This window comes from Pteropus alecto, unplaced genomic scaffold (genome assembly GCF_000325575.1).
Source record: "Pteropus alecto unplaced genomic scaffold, ASM32557v1 scaffold86, whole genome shotgun sequence".
NCBI lineage: Eukaryota > Metazoa > Chordata > Mammalia > Chiroptera > Pteropodidae > Pteropus > Pteropus alecto.
The window spans coordinates 16262872-16278268 of NW_006442109.1; the positions used below are offsets into that span (position 1 = coordinate 16262872).

Here is a 15397-nt window from a genome sequence, read left to right on the forward strand (position 1 = left end):
TAATAAACTATGTCTGATGCATGTAGCTCTCTGAATCTCCTTTTAAAATCTGAACAATTTAAAAAAAGTCAAGGGTTTTCATAACAAATCTATGCCCATCTCTCCATAGTGTGCCCACCAAATCCAGCTGGAATATGTACCACTGTTTAAAACACTAGAATCTGATCATCAGCATCACCGTGGCTTTTCTTCCCACCTCCAGCTGCCACATTCACAAGATATGTATGTTCCAAAAGTAGAAAATAGGCCCTGAGGTTATCAACCATCTCCTAAGGGGAGCAGAAGGACACTGTGGAATTCCAGCAATGCCCGCTGCAGATTCTGGCACCTCCTCAAAGAGGATTTTTGCAAAGTGAACTCCAAAGCTAAACATTCTCCTCTTGAATATGTAATGTTTTCTGCCAAGTAGCTCTACCTGGTCACTGAAAACAAGATCGAACCAAGGAAACCTTTCCATCCTTGTCCTTATCAGGGAAAAGACTGAGGGAGTAGGCATCATAAGTAAACTCAGCTAAATAACTACAAAATCCAGAGCCACCTAGGCAGGGCTGTGCCTTGTATGCAGCCTTCCCATCTCCCTGCAGGTGTCAGTTCACAAAAATACAAGTCTCATTAATGTATCCATCAGCTCTTTGCATGGGACCCAGAAAGACTATGCTATAAATAAAAGGCGCCTTGAACTATCCATAGAAACCTACTGAAATCATACAGTGTGACTGATAAAAACAAGCAGAAGATAACACTGAGGAGTTGCCCAAAATATTAAAATAAACCTAAACTAGAAACCTAACAGATTCCCATATGTGTATATTCAGGTTACCTGTTGTTCAAGACAGATATCACCCCCAAAGTTTGATGACACCGGGGACTTTGTTGCCCAGTTCAATCTTTCTCCCCAGAAGTCTGGACATCAGGGGAAGGGAAACTAGCCCAGACCCCAAAAGTCATGCCAAACATGCTGCATCTTGTTCTTGCCAGGTACTTGAGTAATTGAAGAACGGATTGTTATTTTAGATAATCCGAGCATTTCTTTCTCGAGTCCTTAGGTCCCCTTCTTCTTTCCTAAAATACTGCCACTGCCATCCTCATTTTCTTTTCACATTTGCTCTTTGTCTTCTCTCCCAGTCTCCCTGGTTTCATAGTTCCGCATTTCTGGGCTCATCTGTATGACAGCCTCAAATTATATTCAGAAGTTGCTATGGTCTGAATATTTGAGTCTCCCCAAAATTCATATGTTGTAATCCTAACTTCCAAAGTTGATGGCAATAGGAGGTAGGGCCTTTGGGAGATTAGTGCTCTTATAAAAGAGACCACATAGTAATCCCTAGTCCCCTCCACCATGTGAGGACACAGTGAGAAGGCTGAGCTATGAACCAGGAAGAGGGCCTCACCAGAATGCCACGTACTGGTGCCTTGATCTTGGACTTTCAGCCCCCAGAACATGAGAAATAAATTTATGTTGTTTATAAGCCACCCCGTCTACAGTGTTTTGTTAGAGTAGCTCAAAAAGAATAAGACAGAAGCGAACAGGATATAAACAAACACATATACTCAAATGAAATGTGAGTGAGACGACCATTCAAGTCTCTTTTCAAAACTAGAACTTGTCTCCCTGTTGAGCCCCAAGTCCGTAGTGCAAAACTGCTTCCTCTCTGGTCTCTAGGAGCCAGAGGATGGCAAAGGGCTTGGGGCAAATGTTAGATTGGGAGCTTGTGCCTGCATACCTTCCTCTAACGCAGGCCCTAGCATTGATGGGTAAAAGGCATCATCAATTCCATTATCTTTCTTTTATATTTTAAAATCTTTATTTTATACAGATGACTCTAATAAGGAAGTTTCATAATTCATGATGTTTTTCAACAATCAGAAATTAAATCAGTAAACAGAAACAGAAGTTTCAGTTATATAAATACAAAAAAGTATTGTCTGTTTTAGCCTTTTAGGGTTTGTCAATATAGTCTTTTATATTCATATGAATATGGAGATTATTAAATTACAGTCTCTTGAAAACATGCTAAAATGTAATAAATGTGTTCAAAAGGTAGAGACTAGGCTCTGGGATTATCAAGTATCTCCTAAGGGGAGTCGGTCAGAACCTGTGCTATCCTTATTTTGTTAAACGTAGCTTTTCAAGACTGCTTTGAGAAGTTAAGAGCTATTCCTAGGTGCCTCTGGCCTCAGCTGCATCTTCAGTACTGATTAATTCCCATTTTAGTCTTTCATAAGCCTGTATAATGTACAGAAGCCTTTAAAGAAAAAAATTCTCAAAGTCCTTTAGTGTTCACTTAATATACAAATATAAAACTATTATAGTTTTTGTAATGCCATAAAACCAAAACAAATCTGCACATTAAATACAAATATAATTACAAAACCATACAATTCAAATTCACAACATGAATTTAATGTGAAGGATAATGTTAATTTTGCTGAAACTGAATCACCATATGAGATGTGAACAGGAAGACACCAATCGCTATAATTCAGGTCTTCATGATTTCTTCGCACACACATTACCTTGTGCAATTTTCTGCAAACTTTTTTATTGAAACAACTATGACACCTTTATTTGTGCAGTCTCCCATAAAAATGTTCTGTCTTCACATGGTATGATGGCCTCACTTATGCATCCAACCCATCTCTGTTGTTTCCAACAGTTTATGAAAATTAAAATACTATAACCTGAAACCCAAACCATTATAAACATAGGCGTTGGGATTCAGTGGTAGTGACCAGTGGTCATTCAGCTCATTCAGGATATGCAGATACAAATGCTTTATTCAATCACCAAGTTCTTACCGAGAGCCTACTACCATTCTAGGCATTATCCTCCAGCCATTACATGGAGAGACACAGTCCTGCCCCCACAGAACTTACACTCTAGTGGGGTGAGAGATAATAAACAAGTAACTCACATAGTGACAACTGCTATGAAGAAAATGAAGCAGAGTAAGGAGAGAGCAAGGTGGTGCTGGTAAAAGTCTGTGTTAGATACGGTAGTCAAGGAAGACCTCTCTGAGAGGGGAACGTTTGATTTGAAAGAGATGATGAGATCTTTGCAAGCTGTGTAAGTGCCAGGTAGGGAAAACAGCAAGTTCAGAGCATCTAAAAAATGAATGTGCTAGGCAAGTGGGAGAATCAGAAAGAAAGCCATGTTGGCCGGAACAGAGTAGAAGATGAGGAGGGGAAGACAGGAGAGAGCAGAGTAGTGGACAGGAACCAAATCACGGGATCTTATCTCTGGGTCTTATCTCAAGTGGGCTAGGAAGTCACCAATGAAAGTCAAGATGTTATTAAAAGCCAGCGGGTAGATGAACTCAGCTAGGAAGTAATGCACTTACAGAAGTTGAAGACAGAGCTCCAGAGCCTCACTGCACAGTGTGTTCCATGGACTAGCAGTAAAAGCATCACCTGGAAGTTTGTTAGAAATGCAGAATCTTAGGCCCCACCCCAAACACACTGACTCATTATCTTCATTAAACAAGATTCACAGGAGGGTCTCTAGGCCCTAGCAGTCCAACACTGAGAAGTCAAGAAGAGAAGGAGCAGGCAGAGACAACTGAGAAGTAGCCACTGGGATGGGAGGAAACCAGGAGAGTGTGGTAGTTGTCTAGAAGCCAAGAGAAGCTGGTGTTTCAAAAAGGAAATAGTCACACAAGCCAAACACTCCTCAGCAGATGAAGACTAGGGAGTAACCATTGTATTAGGCAGGATGGAGATTAAAGGTGACCATGACAAGAACTTTGTCACTAGAGTAGAAGGCACAGAAGCCTAACCAGAGTGTGCTAGCAAAAGAATGGAGTAAAAACAAATCTTTCAAGGAATGTTAATTATCATAGAAATTAAAACATAAAAATAAAAAAACAGTCATGGAAAACTCAGATCCCACCCATGCACTAAATCTCTGCTGTATTTGTTTCATCTTCTCAGGGATGTGTTTGCAGTAGGGAGGGTAGAGAGAGCGGGCATGCAAATGAAAACACTTAACCTGGTAATCATGCTCAAAGAATTCTGAGCCAGACTTTACCTACTTATGGAATATTACTTTTTTCCTCCCTCTGGCAGTTGCCTATTGCCCTGAGTTGCAGTTGAACCTCTAAGGCTGTCCCAGGAGCAGCTGAAGAGGTACGGTCTGTGTTTAATTAAGACCACTTGCACATGCATACGGAAATACCTTTTTCATGCTGGGAAAAACAGAAGACAGTGATGAAAGAATCCAATCCAGGGGAAAAAACACTCTTTTCCCTCTCCTCTATAGAAACCCTTTACCTATTAATGTGCACGCCTATCTCCACCTCCACCACTGTCCTACTCCTGGTAGAGGCGAACCTACAGAGAATGACATTCTAAAGGTAGAAAGGCTTTCAGAGACCATGTAACCTACCACTGACATTCCAGCCCTCTAGTTCCAAGTTTTTAGACCCATTTCCATCCCCACCATCACTTCTCCTGCACCAGTAACAGAGCAACAACAATTCCAGTTTACTGTTCTGCACCTATACCCAATACTGACATTAGGTCCCCTCATCTTTGTCTTACTGCCCCAGAACATAAAACATAGAAGCTATTCTTTAGTTTGCAATGATAATAAAAATGTAACAAACGCATAAGTACTGGCACTATGTATCAAGTATTCTTCTAAATGCTGGTATATTGTACATTAATCTACTCTGAACTGTCACGTCCAGATCTGGACATTAGCCTAATGTTGAACATTAACACATATACTTTAATTTGGGTAGTTAACTGATGACCACATAGAAAAAAAAAAATTGCAAAACGGAGTATTAACTGTCTTAGTTTTCTCCTAGGGGCTCAATTTAGAAAGGTTTTGTATTAAAAACCAAAGTGTAATTTGTTTCCTTGGGTAGATCTTTCCAATGGGAGCCTCTATGAGCCACAGCAGTGGAAATCATGGCATGACGCTCCAGACAAATTTACGCCATGCTCTTTGACTGTCTCCAGGCGGCAGGAAACACATAGTCCTGTCAAAACAGGTGCCAAGTTGTGAAATGAAATAGGCGATAAAAGTAATTTTTTTCAAAAACCCTGGACATGAAAAAAAATCATTACAAAGAAAAGAGAAAAAACTGAAAAGGAAAAGGAAGAAACACAAAAGGGAAACAATGAAAGGAAGTCCCTCCCTAGAAGTTAAGATTGTTTTTTAAAAAAAAAAAAAAATGAAGAGCTACACATTTCCCCAGAGCTTCAGGCTTCTTTTTCTTTCCTACATCAGTGACAGCTCCCATGACTTCTCTCCTTGTCTGAAGTAAGCAGACAGTTGTAGGGAGAAGATATGACCTGTCTAAAGAAGCTAAAAATACTAAACAATAAAAGGACACATATTAAAAACATACGATCGGCATCTGAGAGAAAAACCTTCCTTCCAGGAAGCCAAGGCCTTTAACTTGGACCTTTTAACAATCGCTCACATCCACGTTGTGATGCTATGGTTTACAAAATGCTTCCACATTCACAATCTCAGGCAGAACCCTACTGCTGGCCCCTGTCCACACAGGAGCACAGGATGCTGCTGTACAGCTGATGGCACTAAAGAGGCAGGACTCGAATCCAGGTCTGAGCCATCCATAGTGCACTCTTCCATCCTTCTCAGCATGCTTCCTGCTTTTAAAACCAGGCTCTCCTGCTCTCACAAAAGCTCAGGATGCTTGGGGAAAGAGGTTATATTTTTCTCCCAGTAGGTGATTATAATCTTTTCACTGGGAAGCATTCCCTCATCCTAAAGTTTGCCAAAAGCATCCCATTAAATATCCTCAAACAATTCCAATAAAAAGGACTTAACCTGGAGCTCTCACATCTAAATGTATCACTAAGAACACCACCTGGACCCACCTCCAACCCTAGATGCATTGGAGAAAAGAGGGGTCCTTTTGTTATTTAAAAAATAGAAAGGGAATTGGGGAATTTGGTTTAAGAAAGTGCCCCTCAACAGCCCAGGGGGCCTATCCTGTTTCCATATACAATGGTGTCTTAGTCTGCTCAGATACCAAAATACCATGAACTAGAGGGCTTAAACAACAGGAATTTCTCATAGTCCTGGAGGCTGGGAAGTCTAAGATCAAGGTGCTAACGGATTTAGTTCCTATCGACAGCTTTCTTCCTGGCTTGAGAATGACAGACTTCTCCCTATGTCCTCACATGGCCTTTTCTCAGTGCACATGCATGAAAAGAAATCTTTCTCTTCTTCTAAAGCTACTAATCCCATCGTGAGGACCTCACCCTCGAGACCTAATCTAATCCTAATTACCTCCCAAAAGCCCTATCTCCAAATACCATCACAGAACAATGAGGGTTAGGACTTAGACATCTGCACTTTAGGGAGACACATTCAGTCCAGAGAAAAGGGGTAGCAACAAAAGCAGAGAGAGAAAAGATAACAAGAATCCTGTCATACAGCTGTACAGAGCCACCAAACATTTGATATATATAAGAAAATTAATTGTTCACGAGCTTTTTCTAATCGGTTCCTTGAAGGCAGAGTTTTCATCTTACCACTTCTTTTTAAGAAGTCATCAAACCAAAATACCCCAATTGTATTACAAATATATGAAATGATCTTACTGAAGTGGGTGAGGGGAAAAAGTAATGATTTAAATGATTCTGGAAATAAGTGGAATCTCTAAAACCAAAAGCAAAAGAAACTATACATAAGTATTTTACTGTGTGTAATTGATAAAAATGCTTTTCACAGAGGGATGGGTTAACGATTCTGAAACCACTATACATGTATACTGGAATTAAATAAGTAGATGGATGGCAGATGGTAGAAGCCTGTTGGAGTGAGAGGTTATAGACATGCAAGAGAAGAAGCCTAGAATGATCTACATGATAATGGATTAGAGCTGGAGACATCTATATAAATTCATATTTAGCTTAATATTGATGCAAATGGTTACATTTATATATAGAAGTTTATATATAGTCTACACATGTCTTTCCTTGCTCTGTCAGCCAAAGGGGCTTAGAATTAACAACACTCCAATGAGCATACCTAGTGCCCAGATCTAGGTTTCTAAGACCAACGAATTCTTCAATAAAAGGAACCAGGGCCTCTTGAAGAAATGGCTGATTCTAGGATCAGAGCAGGAAATATACAAGATGAGCCTGGAGTATCTTGTCATGTCATAAAGTAAGGAAGTGCTTAAAAAAAAAAAAAAAAAAAAAACCCACAGTGATGGAGGTATGTCAAAGAGACATAGAGCTCCCAAAGGCCAAAGCTGGAATACTTTGAGCAACAAAATAAGTAGTATTGAATTAGAAAGCAAAGTGTAAAAATAAATATCCATGAGTACATACTAATATAAGCAAATGATTGAATAAATACATAAATGGGGAAGAACAGACAAATTTCCCATACAGAATTCCAAATAACTGATTTAGATACTCTGCCCTAAAGGAAGGGGAGAATAATACCTCACTAAGTGTAGGCAGCATATAGTGACTTCGTTCCAGAGAAGACAATATTGAAAGGATAAAAAAGAATAACTTTACAGTGGAGAAACCTAACACGACCTCATCCAGGTCCATACTTTATCAAGATCAACATCAATAGTGTGATAAGTCATACTGATACTAAGTACTGTGATGAAAATGGCACTTTACCTCCTGAAAAGCCCTACCCCAGTCTTATCATGAAAAAGACACATTCCAATAGAGGGGCATCCTGTAAAATGAGTACTCCTCAAAACTATCAAAGTCATCAAAAACAAGAAAAGTCTCAGAAACTATCACAGCCAAGAGAAGCCTACGGAGACACGACAACTAAATGTAATATGGTCTTCTGGCTGAGTTCCTGAAACAAAAAACAGATATTAGATAAAAACTAAACAAATCTTAATATAGTACGGACTCTAGTTAAACATAATTTGTCAACATTTGCCCCTTAATTGTGACAAATCGTATCTCTGAATAATAGAAGAAACTGGTGGGGAGGAGGTGATAGGGAAACTCTGAATTATCTTCATAATTTTCTTGTAAATCTATTCTAAAATAAATTTAAGTAACTTTTTTTAAAAAGCCACCAGGCAGTCAAACCCACTGCTGTGGTCAGTAATGATTCACTTCAGTAAGATCGTTTCATATATTTGTAATACAGTTAGGGTATTTTGGTTTGATGACTCCTTAAAAAGGAGAAGTGGTAAGATGAAAACTCAGCCCTCAAGGAACCGATTAGAAAAAGCTCGTGAACAATTAATTTTCTTATATATATCAAATGTTTAGTGGCTCTGTACAGCTGGATGACAGGATTCTTGTTATCTTTTCTCTCTCTGCTTTTATTGCTACCCCTTTTCTCAGTGTGATCACTTCAAAGCCAACACTTGCAATTCCTGACACAATCTACACCTCCAGCCTGTTGGGCGGCCAGAATGGAGATACTCGCATCCTCCAACAGATCATCGAGCATCTTGTCCTCGTTAGATCTCAAAACACTGCTCCTGGATTACACCTCTGCCAGGAAGAACAGAGCAAACAATCTTCCAGGCCCTAGTGAATGCAGAGCACCACATCGCAGGTACCCGAAGAGACATGCAGCGAGTTCCCAAGCTCATGTACTGCACAAGGTGGGCGTGACTATGTTCTACATGGTGATCACTGATGAGCTGTGCACAGTTTTCCACGAGCTTAACAGTAGAACTAAATGACTAAGAAACTTGCAAACTGTGTCTTGTGGAAGGAAAAGGAGTAAAGAGAGAGCTGGGCAAACGTGAGATGTACCTTCCCCAGAGAACGTAACATCGGAGCATAGTTTATGGGAACATTAAGCAAAACCTACATACCAAGTTGCTCATGTCAGAGAGAACTCTACCCACTTCTCCTCCATCTCAGAGTCACAGAAAATGCTTCTCCAAAAGAGAAACATAAATTGGATGAAAAACAAAAGAGCTGAATTAGTTGCACAGCAGAACAGGAGAAATCAAACAGGAGGAAAAAGAGAAGTAGAGAGCAGAGCAAGAAAGAAGGAGTGAAAAATGAGAAATGAAATGGAGACAATTACAGGGAGAAAGATGCTAATTAACCTTGCTTTGTGATCAGAAGCTGCAGTGACAAGAAGCGTGGACTGGGGTGTTATTTGGGTTGAATATAAGGAGTGGCCAAGTTAAAGTCCCACTTAAACCAATCCTTAATAAGCACCACCTGAGACTCAGCACCCTGACTAGAAAGCAGGACGTCTTTCCTCTCCAGCAACGCTTGTCTCTGATAAGTGTCCTTGATGTCGCGATACCTGCTGGAGACCAAGCCACCACCACTCCTGCTTCGATCTGAATCCAGTGCTGCCCAAGTCCAAAGCCACCCAGGTGAAGACAGTGTCTGCCACCCAACGACCCAGATCCAACCCAGAGGCCCACCAAATACCTGGCAGCACCACGTCCAGCTCCGCTCCTCACAGCAGCTCTATTTTTGCATTTCATGATGCTTTGATTTTCATCAATGTCTGTCTCCCTCACCAGACTGTAAGATCCAGGAGAACAGGGACTATCTTGGTCTTCTCACCATTTTGCCCTCAGTGCCCAGAGCATACCTGATATAACGCAATTATTTATGAACTGAACGAAAGAAGGGAGGAAGGAGACTCCTCCTCAGCTCCCCCAGCAATCTGAGACCGCCAGAAGGAAAAAAACAGGCATTTCAATGAGTCGCTAACACAGAGTTTGACCTTGGAGTCAGTTTACCCACAGAAATGGCAGCATAAATAATGATGAGGTATCTGATGCTATTAAACAAACTAAACACATAATTAATAATACAGTAATAACTAATACTGACCATTCACTGAGTATGTGCCAAGTACTATGTTAAGCACTTTTTATACATTATTCAGCAACCCTGCCAGGTAGGTATTACTTATCACCATTTTGCAGGTGAGGCAACTGAGGCTTAAGGGGGTTAAATCACTTTCCCAAGGTCACCCCGATAGCTGTGGCAGAGCCAGAACTCACCTAGGCCTATCTGACTCCAAAGCCTATTCTCTTCATGACTCAAGAGTCTGGCTATGCCACAAGTACAACAGATGTTGGCTGTGGACCTGGAACCCAACCACCAGGTATGACACTGAATCCCCAAGAAGATGCATTCTAACTCCAAACAATCAACTAATTACAAAATAAACTTTTGGAACTCATCCAGTTTGCAGTTTGGGGACCACTTGCAGAGGATTATGAGGCTGAGTATGAGGACAGCGCCCAGCCAGCAGCAACTGAGTATGCTGTGTGTGCCCCGACAGGAGACATGAGATAAGGCCCCAGAACAGGTGCTGATCTGGGAGGCCTTTCCAGAGTATCTCCAGTTCAAACCAGAAGGAAGATGGCCAGCTGACAGCTACAGGCCCAGATGGCAAGGAGGCCGTGATAACAGCAGGGATGGAAGAAGTCACAGAAGGGTGCCAGCTTAATGAGAAGGGAAAGTAGAATTCAAGGGGCTTGCAGAATTATCAGGGGAAAATGAGAATGGGCCTGACAACTCTGAAGAGGTGGAGAGCTGTGGTTCCAACAGCCTGGGGAACAGAAGTATCTCCTAATCACACAAGCAAGACTGGGCAAGTCACCACCTTGAACTCTGACCCATGAAAAGCATTGGTGGGTTTCCAGCTCACCCTTGTAAAGAGCGGGGATATCGTCGCTCCCATCCTCACAAGAAAAACGCTTAACAAACTGAAAAGGGGCTGGCCACTTCAAGGGCTACCATGGAGATTAAATGAGACTGAAGGTAGAAGCACATTTTCAACTGTAGTACATTAAAGGAATAGAAGGCATCAAACCATATTTCTGCAGGTTTTTTTTTTTTTTTAATTCAATCTCTGATATTTGAAGAGTATAAAAACATGGCTATAGTTCAGTCTCCAAAAGCAGGTGGATCCACCACACAAAGACCCTAGAGCAGGGATTCCAAGCATGGTGAAAGAACACTTAGGCCATCTGCAAGCCTGCTCAGAAAAATTACCAGGGACTGGCCTTGTTCCTTTTCTGGCAGGGCTGCTGAGCTGCAGGGGCTGGAGGAGGGGGGTGCGGAGAACTATAAAAAAATCACACAGCTGGATTTCTGAAATGCATCATCAGGTTTCACTCGAGCTCTCTGGTTCCAAAGACATTTACCAAGAACTCACGCCATAAAGGGCCTGGACCAGGCCCTGAGGCAGACGATGGTGATGAAGGAAGCGAGAAAGCAGAAACAAACCCCAGGGCCTCCGAAGCGCTGCCGGAGAGAGTTCATTATTGCAAGAGGGTAGGTGACATGGAGGAAAACTTCAAGGCAAGGAGATACTTGTGACTTAGTGGCTTAAAACAACACACGCTGATTTTTATTGTAATGGAGGTCTGAAGTCTCACTAGGCTGAAATCAAGGTGGTGACAAGACTGAGTTCCTTCTGGAGGCTTTAGTGGAAAATCTGCCCCTTTGCCTTTTCCGGCTTCCAAAGGTAGCATGCATTTCTCAGTTGGCCCATTCCCCCACTGTCAAAGCCAGCAGTGTAGCATCTTCTCTGACCTTGCTTCCATCCTCTCTCCCCCTTTTCTAACTTTCACACTCGTGCCTCCCTCTATCCCTGATAAGGACCTTGTGATGACACTGAGCCCAGGAGAATCTCCCATTCAAGGCCCTTACTTTAATCGTATCCTTTTTTCCATGTGAGATGACATAGTCACAGGTTGCAGAATTAGGGTGTGGACATATTTTGGGTAGGGGGCATTACTCCGCCTACCACATAAGCAGACAGGAGAAGTCAGCCTCCAGAAAAGAAAAAAAAAATTTTTTTTAATGTTCAGAGAGAAGCAGGGATGAGATGAGAACGTGTTTCAGTGTCCCTGGTTCTGATTTCCTGAGGCTCCTGCCTTCTGCTCTTGGGTTCCTTGAGACACCACTCATCTGCTCTGTCAACTGTCTCAGAAGACCCTTCACTATGCTCTTGCCCAAAACCAAGCATCCAGTCGGTGGAGGATGTGGAATTTACACCCATGTCTCTCTCACCCTACAGCTGGTACCCTGGACCACTAGAACCACAGGAAACAGAAACAGACAATGCATTGTGAGAGACTTAAGGAGCCAAATAGATCAGCAGACTGGATCAATGGATCAAGCATAACAAAATGAAGTTTAATGGAAAGAATCAAAGGCCCTGAAGAAACCAACTATTTGACTACAGGATGGGTGAGGCACAGAAGCAAATCTTTTTTTTTTTTTTTTTAAGGCTTGGCAAGCACTGTTGATGACATGTTCATGGTGAGAGGCTTGTCAAACACCACTGTGATCTCTGGAAATTGTACATCCAGATTCAGCAGGGCAGGGCAATTAGCCATCCTGTAGATGCCCCTAAAATCAAGAACAACTTCCCCAACTATTTCAGAATAGCTGCCTTTTCACCTAAGCGCATAGCCTCAGGGGAATGTGCAAGGGGTCCTGAGGACAAAGGGGCCATCAGCCTTGCAGCCACATTAGCCAAGTGAGTCCTGCTGCTCAGCATGCTCAGGTCCCCTCCCTGGTGACTTAGGGAGCCTCCTCTGCTTGGGGCTGATCAGCAAGAGTCTGGCTTAAGAAAAGAGTGACCAGGATGTTTCAAGACCAAGAAGTTAGGGTAGAGAAGGCACCAGGGTAGAGACGGAGGGGAATGAAATGGGTTAAGAACACAACAAACTGTAATCAAATATAAATACCGGAAGGGCTGTCATGTGACTTGACAGGGGATTAAACTTGCTCTGTGTGGCTCCAAAGGTTAGAACAAGGGACAAAGAGTAGATGTGCCAAGAACACAAATTCCAATTTAATTGTGTGTGTGTGGCGGGGGGCGGGGGGATGGGGGGGCGGGGGTCTAACAAAGACGCCTAAAGATAAAATGGGCTGCTTCAGGAGATGATGAGTTCCCCATTAGTGGAGGAAATCACTCAGGGGCAGATTTGAGAAGTGACTCTAGTGTCAGCCCCTCAGTATGGGCAGTTTCTTCCAAATCTGAGAGTCTGGGATTCCATCTCATACTTACTTGGTAACTATCATCCATTTATATACTTAGAGAAAACATCAAAATAATCACATCAAAGATAAGACACACAGAGGTGAGCACGACCAGGAACAGTCGTTAGAGGGAAGGATAACAAAACAATCAAAGGACAAAGTTTTCCCTAGATCCTATCCTTCGTTTTTCTCTGTACGGAACGATGACTTGAGAACGAAAGTCTTGTGAATGAGTGAAGACACTGCAGGCTGGCGTTAGGGGTGTTCTGGACCTCACTGGCCTAAGGGACTCCAGCCAGGACCAGCAATGAATGAGAACCTCAAGGATTACTTTCAGGCACATCCCTGACATCGGGCTGATTCCAATGCAAACTTAAAACCGTCACTGGCTGGTTGCCCTCCTGGCAGAGGAAGGAAGTCAACCCAAACCTGTCCCAAAGGAAACCTAGGGATGTCACATTAAAAGGCTGTGAACGCTAGTGGAGCAATCAACAGTGAACTTGGAAAATATGAGCCTTGATGGAATTTTCCAAGAAGCACTTAATACTCACGGCTTAAAATATATAACTTTTCAATACTAGGAAAGAGGTGGAAAAGCAGCATGAAGGCTCTCAGAGAGGTATTGCAAGATAGGAAGAAGCTCCATATAGAAGCCGAGCCAAAGGCCAATGAAATTACCCACATCAAAGAAGAGAAAGAAGAAAAGTGGGGAGAGCTGAACAGTACATGGCAGAAATGTCAGAATAGCTACACTGTAAGGTCCCTGAAGGCAAGAACAGCCAGATCTGGTTTTGACTCTCCAGTGACAACATAGTTGGTGTAATAAAAGAATGCATGAATGAATGCATGCTGAGCCAGCAGCACTGAGTGGGTCCAAGAGGCTGAAGACGGCCTCTGGACAGCTTTGATGAGCTAGGCCTCCTGGCTCTGGGAGAAGATAAGCTCAAATTCTAAAGAAGGCTCAGAAACTAGCTCATATCAGAAAAATTTCTGTCTATGGCTAGAGCCCCTGTATAGGAGACTCTTCTGTAATGTCTTGATTTGAGAAAAATATTGCCAATATCACTATCCAATAGAGTATAAATTTGATAAATTTTAATAAATTCCTTCAAAAGTTGGGCTCTTTTAAAACTTGGTCTTTGTGGTACAGTATTAATTGTGTTCTCTAAGTTGTTACAGCTTATTTTCAGACTTGTATTAAAATACAAATACCACAGATGTACTATCTTGTCATTTTCAAGTGAGCCTCATTTTCTCCACTGAATCTGATAAGACACCAACACAATAAATTTCACTCTTAGTAAGAAAAAGATTGCATTTTATCTCTTTTTGACAAAAGAGAAAAGAAACTAAAGCCCACAGATGCATCATGTTTAATACAAGAATAGAAGAGTACCCTCATAAGCCATGATAAAATGAGGGAGCGAAGGTCTGATATTTTGAAAAAGTAGTTTTGCTAGGTTCTGTTTTCAGTTTTTCTAATAGTTAACATAAGCTTTTTTACAGGTTTTTAACAGATGATACAGCAACAGATGTATTTAGATTCATTTTTTCCTCTTTCAATTATTATGGAGCCTCCTTGTATTCACTCGCCCCACCCCAAAACACACACATGCACGTGTGCGCGTGCACACACACACACACACACTGGCACCACACAGTCACAGTCAGAAAAGTCTGCCTAGGAAGAGGCAGGAAATAATGGGAAGGTTCTCAAAGTCCTCTTCCATCTATTGACCTAACCAGCTGGAAGGGAGTAGAAGTGGAGATGGCTTTCTGCCCAAGGGACCAAGCATCATTTAGGTCATAAGCAGAAAGCCAGGGTTCTCGTCCAACGGTAATATAAACAGCTCCCCTGTCAACTCAGTCCACATTTACTCTTCCTAACAACCTTGTAAAACAGGAGAACTGAAGAGAGTTTCAGTAATTTGGACAAGGTCATAAGTCATCAGATGACAGAGCTGGGATTCTGAGGGCGTCTGGTCTGTCACACTCGAAGTCCTTACCAGCCTACTTTACTAGACCATGCTTCCTTGTAAGCATGCAGTCACATGTCCCCAATGAGGACATATTTCTGCCCACCTGAATGAGTTTCACTGGAGAGAACCACAAACACTTTCCAGGCTGAGGGCTGAAGGCGTGTGCCTTTAATATTCCAAAATGGAAGAAATCATCGCCACTTGTCAATCTCCAAAAGGGCAAGGCCTTGATACAAGGTAGCAGACACTGAAGATGCTCTGGAGGGAACTTGGTTCCTAGGTCCCTTCTAAGAGTTTGGTTTTTCAAACCACACAGGGTTTTATTGGACTTGTTTCTCTACATTTTTCTCAAAAGAAAAACAGCTCTCTGGTCCGACAACTTAGAACCACACCTAATCTTGTTGTAGTAACTTTCAACAGTCTAACAGCCCTAACAGTCCTGGGACTATTTAGTCCTT

The 15397-nt window shown here is 42.0% G+C and overlaps 1 long non-coding RNA gene across 1 annotated transcript in view; it reads right to left on the reverse strand.

Annotated features, from left to right (window-relative positions):
* Positions 1-9381: 9381 nt before the first annotated feature.
* Positions 9382-15397, reverse strand: part of LOC112469551 — a 34783-nt gene continuing 28767 nt past the window's right edge. Inside the window, exon 3 of the long non-coding RNA XR_003042670.1 lies at positions 9382-9541. This is a non-coding gene — a long non-coding RNA (uncharacterized LOC112469551). The remainder of the gene's footprint in view (positions 9542-15397) is intronic.